This window comes from Lepisosteus platostomus, chromosome 5, assembly GCF_059453375.1.
Source record: "Lepisosteus platostomus isolate fLepPlt1 chromosome 5, fLepPlt1.hap1, whole genome shotgun sequence".
Taxonomy (NCBI): domain Eukaryota; kingdom Metazoa; phylum Chordata; class Actinopteri; order Semionotiformes; family Lepisosteidae; genus Lepisosteus; species Lepisosteus platostomus.
This window is the reverse complement of record NC_142615.1, coordinates 13796952-13811201: the sequence shown is the minus strand read 5'-3', so window position 1 is coordinate 13811201 and position 14250 is coordinate 13796952. Positions and strand designations below refer to the sequence as shown.

Genomic DNA, 14250 nt, shown 5'->3' with positions numbered 1-14250 from the left:
CTCACTCTGGCCCGAGCCTGAAGCATGCCCCCTAGTGCAGGGTTAGAGGTGTGGAATAATGTTGTGACTATTGCTTCATCAATAACATGCTGATTGCATGTTTCTAGATGGGTATAACAGAGATCTCAACTACTGAGGGGCCTTACTAATAATTGCTTACACTTATATAGCGCTTTTCTGGACACTCCACTCAAAGCGCTGCACAGGGAATGGGGAATCCCACTACCGCCACCAATGTACAGCCCCCACCTGGATGATGCAACGGCAGCCATAGTGCGCCAGAACGCTCCCCACACAGCAGCTCTCAGTGGGGAGGAGAGCAGAGGGATGAAGCCAGTTCAGAGAGGGGGGTTATTAGGAGGCCATGATTGGTAAGGGCCAATGGGAAATTTGGCCAGGACGCCTGGGTTACACCCCTACTCTTTTCGCGAGACGCCCTGGGATTTTTAATGACCACAGAGAGTCAGGACCTCGGTTTTACGTCTCATCCGAAGGACGGCGCCTCTTTACAGTATAGTGTCCCCCGTCACTATACTGGGGTATCAGACCGCAGGGTGAGCGCCCCCCTGCTGTCCCACTAACACCTCTTCCACCTCTTATTAGCCAGTGAAAAATGGTAGCTTCCTCAGAGACACCGCAGGAAGACAGGAGTTTGTGATGAAAGTTCGAGAGGGATGGCCACACCCTAGTTCGGTCAGACTCGGCTGTCGATATTTTAGCAATCACTCCTGACTCCTCTCCTGAAACACTGTCAATACTGCACGTGATCCCCCTCTCACCCTCGCGTCCCTCTCTCACCCCGTCTCCACCTGTGTAGCTGCCCCCCCTGGTCACTCCTCCTTGCTGTGCAGGGGGGGTCCCAGCCTCCTCGTCCTCTGGCCAGGAGCCCTCAGCCAAGCGGGTTCAGCCAGATCATCACTCCATGATCCTTTCAGTATGCTAAATTCCTGGTGTTGTTTTTTTTCTCCCCAGAAAACTGACTGTCCGCCCCACCTCTGCGCTAAGTGGACGATGAAGTCAGGTTCCAGTGTGCCTGGTGTTTACAGGTAATACTTCAGACTGGTCGGCCTCACCTCAGGGTGTCTGGGCGTTTGATATTATACAGTTGCAATGCTGAGGCCTGTGACTGTGATGCTGTAAGGCTACAGGAGTCTCTCTGGAGATCCTGAGTGATTTCCGGCGTTCATGCGGAAACACAGCCCCACCCTCCCGCAGTGTCCAGTCCGCAGAATTTCCTGGAGACGTGGTCTCGCCGATGGGCGACCCCGCCAGCGAGTGACTAGCTGAGGCAGGATGTTCTGTACGGTTCAGTTAATTAGACGCGCACAGATGTTGAGCTCATCGTCCTTTTAATTGTGCCATCTATGCTAACTGTAGCAGAGATCGAACTATCAAGGTGACAGATCAATAATTTTAAATTAAATAGATGCATGATATTGCTAGCGCTGATGCAAGAGGCAAGTCAGAGGAACTGAACACAGAATGGATAGGAGTCGCAGTGAGTGAGAGAGGAATGAGCTAAATTATTTAAGAGGATTAAAACACTGAAGAATAGGAGACACAGTGAGAGAGAGGAGATCACAGGAAATACCTCAGTAACAAACATACTTACACACAGGACAGGAGACACAGTGAGAGAGAGAGGAGATCACAGAGAATCCCTCAGTAACAAACACACAGGACAGGAGACACAGCGAGAGAGAGGAGATCACAGAGAATCCCTCAGTAACAAACCCACAGGACAGGAGACACAGCGAGAGAGAGGAGATCACAGAGAATCCCTCAGTAACAAACCCACAGGACAGGAGACACAGCGAGAGAGAGGAGATCACAGGAAATACCTCAGTTTTAAGTGCAGACAACCGGACAGGAGACAGAGTGAGGAAGAGTAAATGAAACACAGTAGGATTGATAGGAGACGGGTTATGAAGTGATGGGACACACAGAGATGGAGAAAAGGGAGGCGACAGTTGAACTCGCTGGCTGAGTTAATTGACGCTGCTGTTTCTTTGGCAGATGAAGTCGGGGTCCAGAGTTTCGCTGACGTGGCAGAACCGTCCCAGCTCGGTCTCCTCCCATTCCTGCAGGTCAGTGCCCCTTCAGTCAGACCCTGTGTTCGGGGAGACACACAGGGAAGTCGCACACTGTGACAAAAGGCTCCAGAGACATCGCTGAACCACAGAATAGCTCCAGAGCATTTGTGCACCTTTTGGAATTCTTCACGTAAAGTGAAAGGTGAAAATAAAACCAAGAATGGGTGACGCGTCTTTACACAGAGGCGGGTGGGGAACAAGCTGCCCAGCCTTGTTGTTGATGCCGATACCCTGGCTTCTCTCCAGATACAGATGGATTAAATCATGGGTCCAATTAATCACTAACTACCAGACAGGCTTGAAAAACCGAATGGCGTTCTCTCGTTTTTAACCTTTCTTCAGTTCTTAGAAAACCTGCACGCAGAAAAAAAATAATTTGCATTTTTTTACTACTTCCAACGGTCAGGTCTGTGGGTATTTAAATCTGACTAGAATGTGTATTGTTCAAAATCTCTTGTTCACTATCAGTGTTGTTGTTTTCAGTGTCATTCTCATTACTCCTGTGGGTTTTATACTGTGGTAAAGAGTTAAAAAAGTCCTCACTTTGTGCTGCTCTCGGTTTGTTAACGGTGGCGTACTCCACATCACTGTTGGGTAGTGTGATGTCTGTAGAGAACAGGATACGGGTCAATACTTATGTTAACTTATACTATACAGGATAAGACTTACATTAACACCATACTGAACAACAGGACTCACTGTTCACACGCGTATTGACACTGTACAGACGACAGGATTCACTGTTCACGCATGTATTCACGCTATACACAACAGCAGGACTCACTATTATTACAAATGTTCACACTTGTGTTAAAACTGGACAGAGCAGCAAGAAGTTATCATTATGTTTTATTTCTGCTAGTTTAATAGATAGAAGTAAAAGATCCTCACTTTGTGCGGCTCGGGGTTTGTTGACTGTGGAGTATTCAACAGCAGTATCTGTGTTAATTCTGCAAAGAATAAAACACGTGTTCTCACCTGTAACACTGTGCAGAGCAAGAGGGAATTCAATGAGTTAACACTGTACAGAACCGGACTCACTGTTCACACTCGTATTGACACTGTACAGAACCGGACTCACTGTTCACACTCGTATTGACACTGTACTGAACAACAGGACTCACTGTTCACACTCATATTGACACTGTACTGAACAACAGGACTCGCTGTTCACACTCGTATTGACACTATACTGAACAACAGGACTCACCGTTCACACATCTATTAATACTTTTTTGATCAACAGGACTCAGTGTTCACACTCATGTCGACACTTATCACACTCGTATTGACACTATACTGAACAACAGGACTCACCGTTCACACTTATATTGATACTTTTTTGATCAACGGGACTCACTGTTCACACTCGTGTCGACACTGTTCACACTCGTATTGACACTGTACTGACCAACAGGACTCACTGTTCACACTCGTATTGACACTGTACTGAACAACAGGACTCGTGTTGACACCGTTCACACTCGAATCGACGCTGCTCACACTCGTGTCGACACTTGACACTCGTATCCAGTAAGCCTTTGCTACCATTATCAAACACAGAAATCGTTATAATTTAATTTTAAAAACATGGCTAAGCATGGGTTTAAAGTATATTCAACAGTGCAGGTGCATTCAAAGAAATAGAGTTTCCAAAGCCCTCGCAAAGAATTACCATTTCCAAAGATGTCTAGTCTCAAGCATTAACATCCAAAGTACCTGTCTTATCTGGGGCAGGAAGTTTGCCAAGCCACCTGAAAGAATTACCATTTCAAAAGATGTCTGTTGTAAGCCAGGTTCAATCATTACCATCCAAAGTATCGGTCTTCCCTTGGGGCAAGAGGGTTTCCTGTGTGTCTAGGATGTGTACTTCCCTTAAATAAAGGATGAATATGGGTACCATAGGTATTAAATCTCTCAAAGCTCAGAGTTAAACTAAAAAACCCTTGGTGAGTGTGTTATAACATGGATGGGTATTTATAGTCCAGTGCCTCCTATTTTACTAGAGATTCTGTTTGGGATTCAGAACTCGGGATCAAAATACTCCTAGGTACAGAGTAATTTTCACACCTTCCTGCTACCATGATCAGAGCAGTATTAGATTAAATTTGTCATTTATTGAAAGCCCAGTTTTTAACAATCATTTTCATTTGAACTTACTTTTTTCAAAGAAGGATCTGAGGTTCACTTCTTGAATTAAATCTTTTGACAAGAGGTAAGACTTCTATTTTACATTTAAACCCATGTTTAGCTGTGTTTTTTAGATTTAACTGAACCAATTTCTGTGTGTGATAATGTCCTTGAATTCTGACAACATCACACTAAATTACATGATATAAAACAGCTAATATTTCTAGAGATAAAGTTTCTGGGATGCTTCTAATTACTTTGCATTACCAGGGACAGTTTAATTCACCTTGTACAGTACTGAAAGACCAAAATGCTTTTTTTTAAAGTTATTTAACATTTTATAGAACTTTGTCTACTATGGCAACATGATGAGCTTGGCCACGTATCTTAGGATAAAGATAGGATAAAGGTTTATCTTTTGCACCTACCTGCCCCCCAGGGAAGGCCAATGCTTTCTACGTTGATGGTTCCCTACAGTAGACTGTACCTTATCTTCAAAGGTAATGTATTTTGACCCAAATCAGTTTTGGAATCCAATCTACTGACGAGATGGAGCACATCCTTTTTTCAGGATTTTAGCATCATACGTTTAGTATATTTAGTCCCTAATGCTGAAAGAAATTATCATTTGTTTAACACGCACGGGTCTGTCTCAAAGGATGCAGTGCTCCTGAAGGCTCTCAAACCCTGCATTTCAGATGCCTAGCTGTATCCCTCACATGTGGCACCTCAGAATGACTTCTAACCTTACCTGTGGTGTCTTCAGTCCCTATTGCTCAATGCATGGTGTACGTACTACATACATGTGTCTTGAGAATGAGGAATGGGCCCCTGAGACAGTCATTTGCCTGTTTCACAAATTATCGTATTTTACTAGAGATTCTGTTTGGGATTCAGATGTGCATTCGGATTTATTGGTACATGCCCAGGGCAGTAAGCAGTCTGAGGATTTATTTCCAGACAGCATAGAGCAGTGAAGCAGTGAAGTAGTGCATAAAGCATAAGCAATCATTTATTACATTAATATATGTGAAAATAACATTTTAGCATCATGCGTTTAGTATATTTAGTCCCTAATGCCAAGGACTCCAGCAGTCTTACAACCACTGCCCTTTTTGCCTCGCCAGACACGATCTCTATTCTGTTGTAATCCACGATGTTCTTCAGGTGATTTATCATGTCCTTCCTCGCCTGTTGAGAGGCCATCCTGATCTCTTCTGCCGTGGCGTGCTTCATACATGCCCTCTTCAAGTGAGCAGGAAGCTGATCAAAAGTATTCAGGCACATCTTGCACACCAGGGGAATCCTCGTGGGTTTCCTTTGAAAATAAATAATACCATCTGTGTATAGAAACAAGCTAAGACTGATTTCTTAAATTATCCTTAATTTTCTCTCTCATAGTTTGAGCATAATGATTTTATTGTATTTATATAAGAATTGCTCATTGCTCCAAAATAAATAATGGTTTCATAAAAAAGTGAACACTTACTTGGTCTCAGTCACAGACTTTCCAATAGAAGCCATTGTGGAGTTCAGCAACTGCAGGTCCTAGAAGTGGGGAAGGAATTTTAAAAGAGAAATTGAATTACAAAACAGAAGGAATGGCTGAGGGATCACTGAAATATATATATATACAAATTCCAAAGACTGAGTCCATATCTCCTTTAGGTGAGGACAGACTGGATCAAACAAAAACAACATTTGAAGTGAATTGCAAATGTATTGAGTTGTGATGCAACTGTAACTTGAACCTAACATGACTGGGGCGTGCATTTTTGAAATTGCATTTTCACAGCTGAAATACAAAATGAAGCTGATCGCAGTCCAAACTCAAGGTATTGTTGTAAAACTAAATATTCAACATGTTTCTACCTGTCCCTTTTCAGCTCACTCAGAAGTCCACAGCCTGCAGCCTGGTGCCTCTCTGTCTCTCCCCCTCCACACTGCTGGTCCAGTGGAGGTGCTGTTTGATCCTGCAGGATCTGTCCAGTCTTGTATAGTCTTACTGAGCAACGCAGGGCTCCCTGGCCCCAGGTACGAACAGTGAGTGTCAGTGCAGAACAGCTCTCTGACACTCCGCTCCCTCACTCCAGCTGATCAGGGCAACTACACAGTGTGATCGTCACTGTGGGCGGTGAGCAGGTCTACAGTAGGGTCACTAGAGGGCTCTATATTCTTGACAGAGTGTGTTCTTCTATCATCCTCTGTCCTGATTGTCTTTCAGCTCACAGAGACACTGTCACCCTGCAGCCTGGAGCCTCTCTGTCTGTCCCTCTGTTCACTGGAGAGCCAGTGGGGGTGCTGTTTGATCCTGCAGGAGGTGGAAACTGGACCTCAGTGTGTTCTGTCCAGAACAGCACAGCCAGCTGTGTCCCCCAGTACAGTTTTTTTATTTTTGATGATTAGCCATATGTTGATTATAATATTGTACATAATGTATAATTTGAACTCAATATTTTTCAGGAGTGAATGATTGTATATTTTCAGAATAAATTTCGAAACCAAATTATTGTCCCTCGATCTCTGTCTCTCTCTCGTCCTGCTGTCTGTCTGTCCCTGCCTCTCTGTCTCTCTCTTTCAGCCCTGTCTGTCAGTCTGTCTGTCCCTCGATCTCTGTCTCTCTCTCTCCTTCCTCTCTCTCTCTCGGTTTGTTTGTCCCTCAATCTCAATCTTTCTCTTTGCCTGCTGTCTTTCTGTGCCTTCATCTTTGTCTCTCTCTCTCCTTCCTTTCTGTCTGTCTCTCTGTCTGTCCTGCGTTGTCCCAGCTGGGCCTGTCTCCCCGGCTCTCTGCCTTCAGCTCTGTATCGCCGATGTCCCACCAGCCCGTCTCTCTCTCAGCCCGTCTCTTGACTTGCAGGAGGAAGAGGAGGTGGAGACAGCTCCTTCGGCAGGAGAGAGGAAGGAGGTCAGTGCTGGTCCCACCCTGCCTCCTGTCCTGTCTGTGGTGGAGTTTCGCCGTCTTGTCTGTCCCTGGGTCTCAGTGTTTCTCTCTCTTTCAGCCCTGTCTGTCAGTGTCTCTCTCCTCCTCCTCTCTGTCCTCAGTGTGTCTCTCTCCTCCTCCTCTCTGTCCTGTGGTGTCCAGGCAGTGTGTCTCTCTCCTCCTCCTCCTCTCTGTCCTGTGGTGTCCAGTGGGTCAGTATTAGTGGGCTACACCCAGGCTCACTCACTGCGAGTGTGATCTCAGCAGAGTCTCTGTGCTCTTGGGACACTTGACTCACCTGTCTCTCTCTTTCTCTCCCTGTGCTGTCCCTCTCCTGCCCCCTCTCTCCCTCCAAGGACTCCAGCTGGAGGAGGTCCAATCACCACCTCCTGTGAGACAGAAGAAAAAGAAGGTGGGTAATGCTCTGATCCTCTCTTTACTCCTGTCCAGTGTCCAGTCAGTGTGTCTGTATGAACCCCTCTCTCTCTCAGTGCAGTGTTCATGTACTGGAGTGTCCAGTCAGTGTGTGTGTATGAACCCCTCTCTCTCTCAGTGCAGTGTTCATGTCCTGGAGTGTCCAGTCAGGGTGTCTGTATGAACCCCTCTCTCTCTCAGTGCAGTGTTCATGTATTGGAGTGTCAAGTCATGTGTCTGTATGAACCCCTCTCTCTCTCAGTGCAGTGTTCATGTCCTGGAGTGTCCAGTCCGACTCTTAACGTGACTCTCCTGTCTCTGCTTCAGAAGCGCTGGTGCATCTTTTTGAAGTCCCTGAGCTGCATGTCGGTGGAGACAGAAGATCAGGACGAGCCAATGGAAGTGGCGGAGACCGTATCTCAGGAGAGGAAGAGCGAGGGAGAGGAGGAGCAGGCTGCTGGGAAGGACAAGAAGAGGAAGAGGAGGTGCAGGTGAGCAGACAGGGGGGCGCCACCCGGTCGTGTCTGTGATTCAAGGAGGAGTCTCCTCTTGCTGTTTGATGTCATGGTGACGTCTGTGTCTGTGTCTCTCACACCTGCAATTACAATATTCTTTCCAGGTTCCTTTCCTGGTTCTGTGCCTGCTAAGATCTGGACTGGACTAGACTGGACCGGAGCTGAGGGGCCCCAGACTGTGCTGGTCCGAAGCTGAGGGGCCCCAGACTGTGCTGGACCGAAGCTGAGGGGCCCTAGACTGGACTGGACCTAAGCTGAGGGTCCCCAGACTGGACTTAATCTGTATTGTAATTTTTGTTCTTTTGTTAAGCATCATTAAAATGGTTTTAAAAAAAATCTGTTTAGCTTTTGGTTTTTTCCCTCCCCCTCCCTGAAACGAACGAACAGAGTCTGTCCTTCTCTTTCATCCCGGAGAGTTTGTGGTTGATGGATTGAGGCCGAGAGCCCTCGTCGTCGGCGTACCACCAGTTGGCGGGGATATAGCAGGGGGGGGCATCGTGTCCAATACTCCTTGAAACGAGACAGATTTCAAGCCACCGCCGTCTGAAGAGAAGAAAGTCGACCACGAAGTCCAGGGTGTCCTAGGAAGCTCTTTAGCCCTCGTTTGCCCAGCAGCCATCTCACCCTGCAGCTCCCAGCTGGCAGCCCCCTCCCCACTGGAGCCCAGCAGGTGGGAGCCTGGTCAGTACCTGGAGGGGAGACTCCTGGGAAAAACTGAGGTTGCTGCTGGGAGAGGTGTTAGTAGGGCCAGCAGGGGGCGCTCTCACCCTGCGGTCTGTGTGGGTCCTGATGCCCCAGTATAGTGACGGGGACACTGGACTGTAAACAGGCGCTGTCCTTCGGATGAGACGTCAAACCGAGGTCCTGACTCTCTGTGTTCATTTACAATCCCGGGGTGTCTCTGGAGAAGAGTAGGGGTGTTACCCCAGTGTCCTGGCCTGATTCCCCCCCTGGTCTTGACCCATCATGGCCTCCTTATCACCCCCCCTCTCTGAACTGGCTCCATCCCTCTGCTCTCCTCCCCAATGAGAGCTGCTGTGTGCTGAGCGGACTGGAGCATCATCCAGGTGGGGGCTGCACACTGTGGGGGCTGGAGGGGATCACCCTGACCTGGGAAGAGCTCTGAGGGGAGGGTCCAGACTTATTAATTATTATTATTATTCGTGCTGCACTGGGCTCCTGTCCTGGCAGTGAGAGGGGGACTCTGTGATCAGTACAGATACTTATGACTGTATAATAATACACGATAGAAATGGAACACAGGGTAGCGCTGTAGTCTCTTCGAAACGTTTTGAACTGCCAGAAGAAGTTTTCACAACCCGGACTCGTGAAGGTACAGGTCTTCTCCCATCGTCCGGAGCAAGGTGTATCGTGTCCTGGTGATTTCTCCCGTTTCGAATGGAGTTTAATGTCGCATTTCTACTTTATTAGAGAGAGGCACTGAACTTTGGGGAACGTGACATCCACCCAGTATTACTAGTAGGTTGATAAATATAAATGTTCTTTTTCCCCCCGTATTATACCTCGCGAAATATAATATGTGTGTGTGTCCTGTGATGGACTGGTGTCCTGTCCAGGGTGTGTGAGTGTGTGTGTCTGTGTGTCCTGTGATGGACAGATGGTACCCAGCCTGGACACCCATGAGACACTGGCTGTGATGGACTGGTATCCTGTGAAGGACTGGTGTCCTGTCCAGGGTGTGTGTGTGTCCTGTGATAGACTGGTGGATCACAATATTAATTCTCCTCCTTGATTCCCTCCTTCATCGCCAGAGTGAAAGCGGGACACGGCAGTAAAAGCTCAGCCCTGCGGCTGGTAGTCCTCTTGGCCACACGGGGGCGCTGTGGCCCCACTGGGGGGGGGGTTATGTTCAAGTCTCGCTGGGAATCGCACCGACGCGGTGGAGTTCGTGAACGTCCCAGACACCAAGAAAACGAGAGAGAGAAAAAAGGTCGTTTTCGGGGTTCAAGAAGCAACCCCGAGATTCAGGGAGTTTCCCCGCTGAGCTTACTCTGCCGAAAACACGCAGATTTTATTTTTTTCCCGTGCCCCCCCTCACACAGGCCGTTTCTGTAGCGTGAAGTTGTGTTTTTTTGCGCAGCGGTCGGTGAGGGGCGAAATTTTATTTATTTTTTTCCCACGGTCTGAAACAGAAACAACCGGGTGGTGTTGTAGAGAGCTCGACGTGCCTGGTCTTCCTCGTCTGCGAAGCCCGTTTTTTTTTTTTTGGGGGGGGGGGGTCGTGAGGTCCCACGCAGCGCTCGGAAAAGAAAATGGCGTTTCTTTTCCCCGCAGGACAGGGGGGTACCCGTGTTTTTTGGAAGTGGCGTGGCCCGAAATTTCCGCCCTTGGGCGCTAGACGGGGGTGGAGGTTGGTCTTTCTTTGATTTGGGGGGGGGGGGTCTAATTTCACTGAACCAAACCCCACGGAAACCCGTGTTGGACGTGGGGGTGCTGAATGCGCCCTCGACGTGATTTTGTCTTTAAATTCAAGTGCAGCTTTTGTAACCCTTGGGCCGGAAACAGCTGGACCCGTTTCCCCTGCCTGTCCGAGGTGGCGACTACCGGGGTCGTGAAGGGACACCCGGCTGGCCGCCGAGAGTTGGAAAAATAAAATGTCCACCCAAAAAAAAACAGCAACCGTGAAAAATGTCGGCCATTTTTGTTTCGCGGCCGAGCCGTGAGCGCGTTAGGGGCGACGTCACGGGGGCGTCACAATGAGCCGCCTGACGTCACAGAGCGGCGGATTCTAGCGCGGGGCGGCGCCGGAGCCCCGTGAGCTCAGAGGAGTGAAGAGAAAAGAGGAGGAAAGCGCTATATAGTCTTTTCTAAACACGTGTTTCTTCCAATAAAGTTACTTCGACTTAGATCGTTAGTTTCAGCTTCAGAATCGCTCTTCAGAATCCCCGTGAAATCGGTAAGTCAGTCAAAAGTGCCGCTGGCGAGAAATAAGTTGTTTTTTTTACCGTTACTCAACTCTTATGGGTGTGATCGTGCTGTTAAAAGATATTGAGAGGAGGTGCACCTCTACACAGAGAGTGGTGGGGGTGGGGAACAAGCTGCCCAGCCCTGTGGTTGAAGGCGATACCCTGGCTTCTCTCCAGACACAGCTGGGTGAGCTCCTCCAGTCAGGACAGGAGTCTCTTCTGTACACAGAGGGGGGCGGGGGTGTGGAACAAAGCTGATACCCTGGCTCCTGTCCAGACAGAGCTGGGTGAGCTCCTCCAGTCAGGACAGGAGGCTCTTCTGTACACAGAGGGTGGCGGGGGTGTGGAACAAAGCTGATACCCTGGCTCCTCTCCAGACACAGCTGGGTGAGCTCCTCCAGTCAGGACAGGAGGCTCTACTGTACACAGAGGGTGGTGGGGGTGGGGAACAAGCCGCCCAGCCCTGTGGTTGAAGCCGATACCCTGGCTTCTCTCCAGCCACAGCTGTGTGAGCTCCTCCAGTCAGGACGGGAGGCTCTACTGTACACAAAGAGTGGCGGGGGTGTGGAACAAAGCTGATACCCCGGCTTCTCTCCAGACACAGCTGGGTGAGGTCCTCCAGTTAGGACAGGAGGCTCTTCTGTACACAGAGGGGGGCGGGGGTGGGGAACAAGCCGCCCAGCTGTGTGGCTCCGCCCCCTCCCCTCCCCTCTGTGACTCTGCTTGTCTCGGCAGGACGATGGACCGACAGAGATGCCGCACGGCCGTGCGCGGTCGCAGCAGGACCCGGGCCCGGCGAGGCGTCGTAAGTCCACCCCTCCCGCCCGCCGTCCAGCCCTCCTCCGACTGGCCTCTCCACCCCCAGCAGCGCTCGCTGTATTATAATAATAATAATAATAATAATAATAATAATAAACTTCACTGATAGAGCACCTTTCATACACATAGCAGCGCAAAGCGCTTGACAGACCAGGTCTCACGGTAACACCTCCAGACGAGGAGAGACACTTCCAGTGGTGATCTTGACTGAGGACACGCCTCGGCTCAAGAGACAGGGTCGCGGGTCCATTATGGCCTTCTGAGAGCACAGATTGCCTCTGGACGTCCCAGACTCTTACTGGACACACTGTACAGACTCACCTGTCCAGACTCTCACTGGACACACTGTAGAGACTCACCTGTCCAGACTCTCACTGGACACACTGTACACACTCACCTGTCCACACTCTCACTGGACACACTGTACACACTCACCTGTCCAGACTCTCACTGGACACACTGTACACACTCACCTGTCCAGACTCTCACTGGACAGACTGTAGAGACTCACCTGTCCAGACTCTTTCTGGACACACTGGACACACTCACCTGTCCACACTCTCACTGGACACACTGTAGAGACTGCCCAAGGCCTCTAGTCTCGACACGACTGGGCTGGGCTATGTGGTCAGAGCTGTCTCGGAGATGAGCAGTTTGGCGTCTTCACAGGTCACACCGGTCAGGCCGAACCCGGACTGGCAGCGGGAGAGGTCCCGGCCCAAGTCCCGGTGCTTTTCCGTAAGTCTGACCCGGTCGCCTTCCGCGAGACTGGACCGGCCGCCCTGTGGTGGGCCCGGTGCCCCACATCTACCCTACAGCTCCCCACTCTGACCCCTAAACTCCCAATACCCTACAGCTCCCCCCACTGACCCCTAAACTCCTGATACCCTACAGCTCCCCACTCTGACCCCTAAACTCCCGATACCCTACAGCTCCCCACACTGACCCCTAAACTCCCGATACCCTACAGCTCCCCACACTGACCCCTAAACTCCCGATACCCTACAGCTCCCCACACTGACCCCTAAACTCCCGATACCCTACAGCTCCCCACACTGACCCCTAAACTCCCGATACCCTACAGCTCCCCACACTGACCCCTAAACTCCCGATACCCTACAGCTCCCCACACTGACCCCTAAACTCCCGATACCCTACAGCTCCCCACACTGACCCCTAAACTTCCGATACCCTACAGCTCCCCACACTGACCCCTAAACTCCCGATACCCTACAGCTCCCCACTCTGACCCCTAAACTCCCGATACCCTACAGCTCCCCATACTGACCCCTAAACTCCCGATACCCTATAGCTCCCCACACTGACCCCCACAGTCCTGATGGCCGAGAGGTCTCTGCTTGCTGTAGTGATTGAGTGAGCTCTGTGGACCTGACCTCTGTCTTGTGTCCTCGTTTCCAGCGTCTCCTAGTGGTCCGGCATTTCACCAGAGATGAAGGTGAGATCTGGGGAGGAGACAGAGCACCCCCTAACACCCCTGAGCTGGGTTACAGGGTAAGACAGCTTCTTACTGTTGGACACACCTGTCCACACTCTTACTGGACACACTGGACACACTCGCCTGTCCGGACTATTACTGGACACACTGTACACACTCACCTGTCCAGACTCTTACTGCCCACACTCACCTGTCCAGACTCTCACTGGACACACTGTCCACACTCACTGGACACACTGTCCACTCTCACCTGTCCACACTCTCACTGGACACACTGTACACACTCACCTGTCCACACTCACTGGACACACTGTCCACTCTCACCTGTCCACTCTCACTGGACACACTGTCCACTCTCACCTGTCCACACTCTCACTGGACACACTGTACACACTCACCTGTCCACACTCACTGGACACACTGTCCACTCTCACCTGTCCAGACTCTCACTGGACACACTGTCCACTCTCACCTGTCCAGACTCTTACTGGACACACTGTACACACTCACCTGTCCAAACTCTCAGTGGACACACTGTACACACTCACCTGTCCAGACTCTTACTGGACACACTGGACATACTCACCTGTCCAGGCGTAGTCTCTGCTCCTCATCCCCCCTGCGTTGTGTTTCCCCCTCTCCCCGCTGGACAGAATCCTGTGGTGTCTTCGTGTCTCCCCGAGCTCGTCCAGAAGCTGGAGAGGGCGGCCGAGCTGCATCTGGAGCTCCCAGAGTCGCCCGGCTCGTCCCGCTCGGGCTCGCCCGGCTCGTTCCGCTCGGTGTCCCCTCCCTCCTCGCCCGAGAGCCCCCTCCGCTCCCCGCCCCCGGCCCCCCCCTCCGGCCCCCTCAGGCCCCTGACCGCCCCGCCCCGCCGCCCCCCCTTCATCCCCGCCATGCCCCTCGAGCCCCCCCTGCTGCCCGGGGCGGTGCCCCTGCCCCTGCCCCCGCCCGTCCTGCCCCCCATCGCCCGCCCGGC

The 14250-nt window shown here is 50.5% G+C and overlaps 1 long non-coding RNA gene across 1 annotated transcript; it reads right to left on the bottom strand.

The window, feature by feature from the left end:
- Positions 1–5210: 5210 nt before the first annotated feature.
- Positions 5211–6150, bottom strand: LOC148663772 (uncharacterized). Its single transcript, XR_015936444.1, has 3 exons — positions 6096–6150; positions 5713–5771; positions 5211–5541 (listed from the first exon to the last, which is right to left on the bottom strand). It is a non-coding gene; the product is annotated as an uncharacterized LOC148663772 (long non-coding RNA).
- Positions 6151–14250: the final 8100 nt, after the last annotated feature.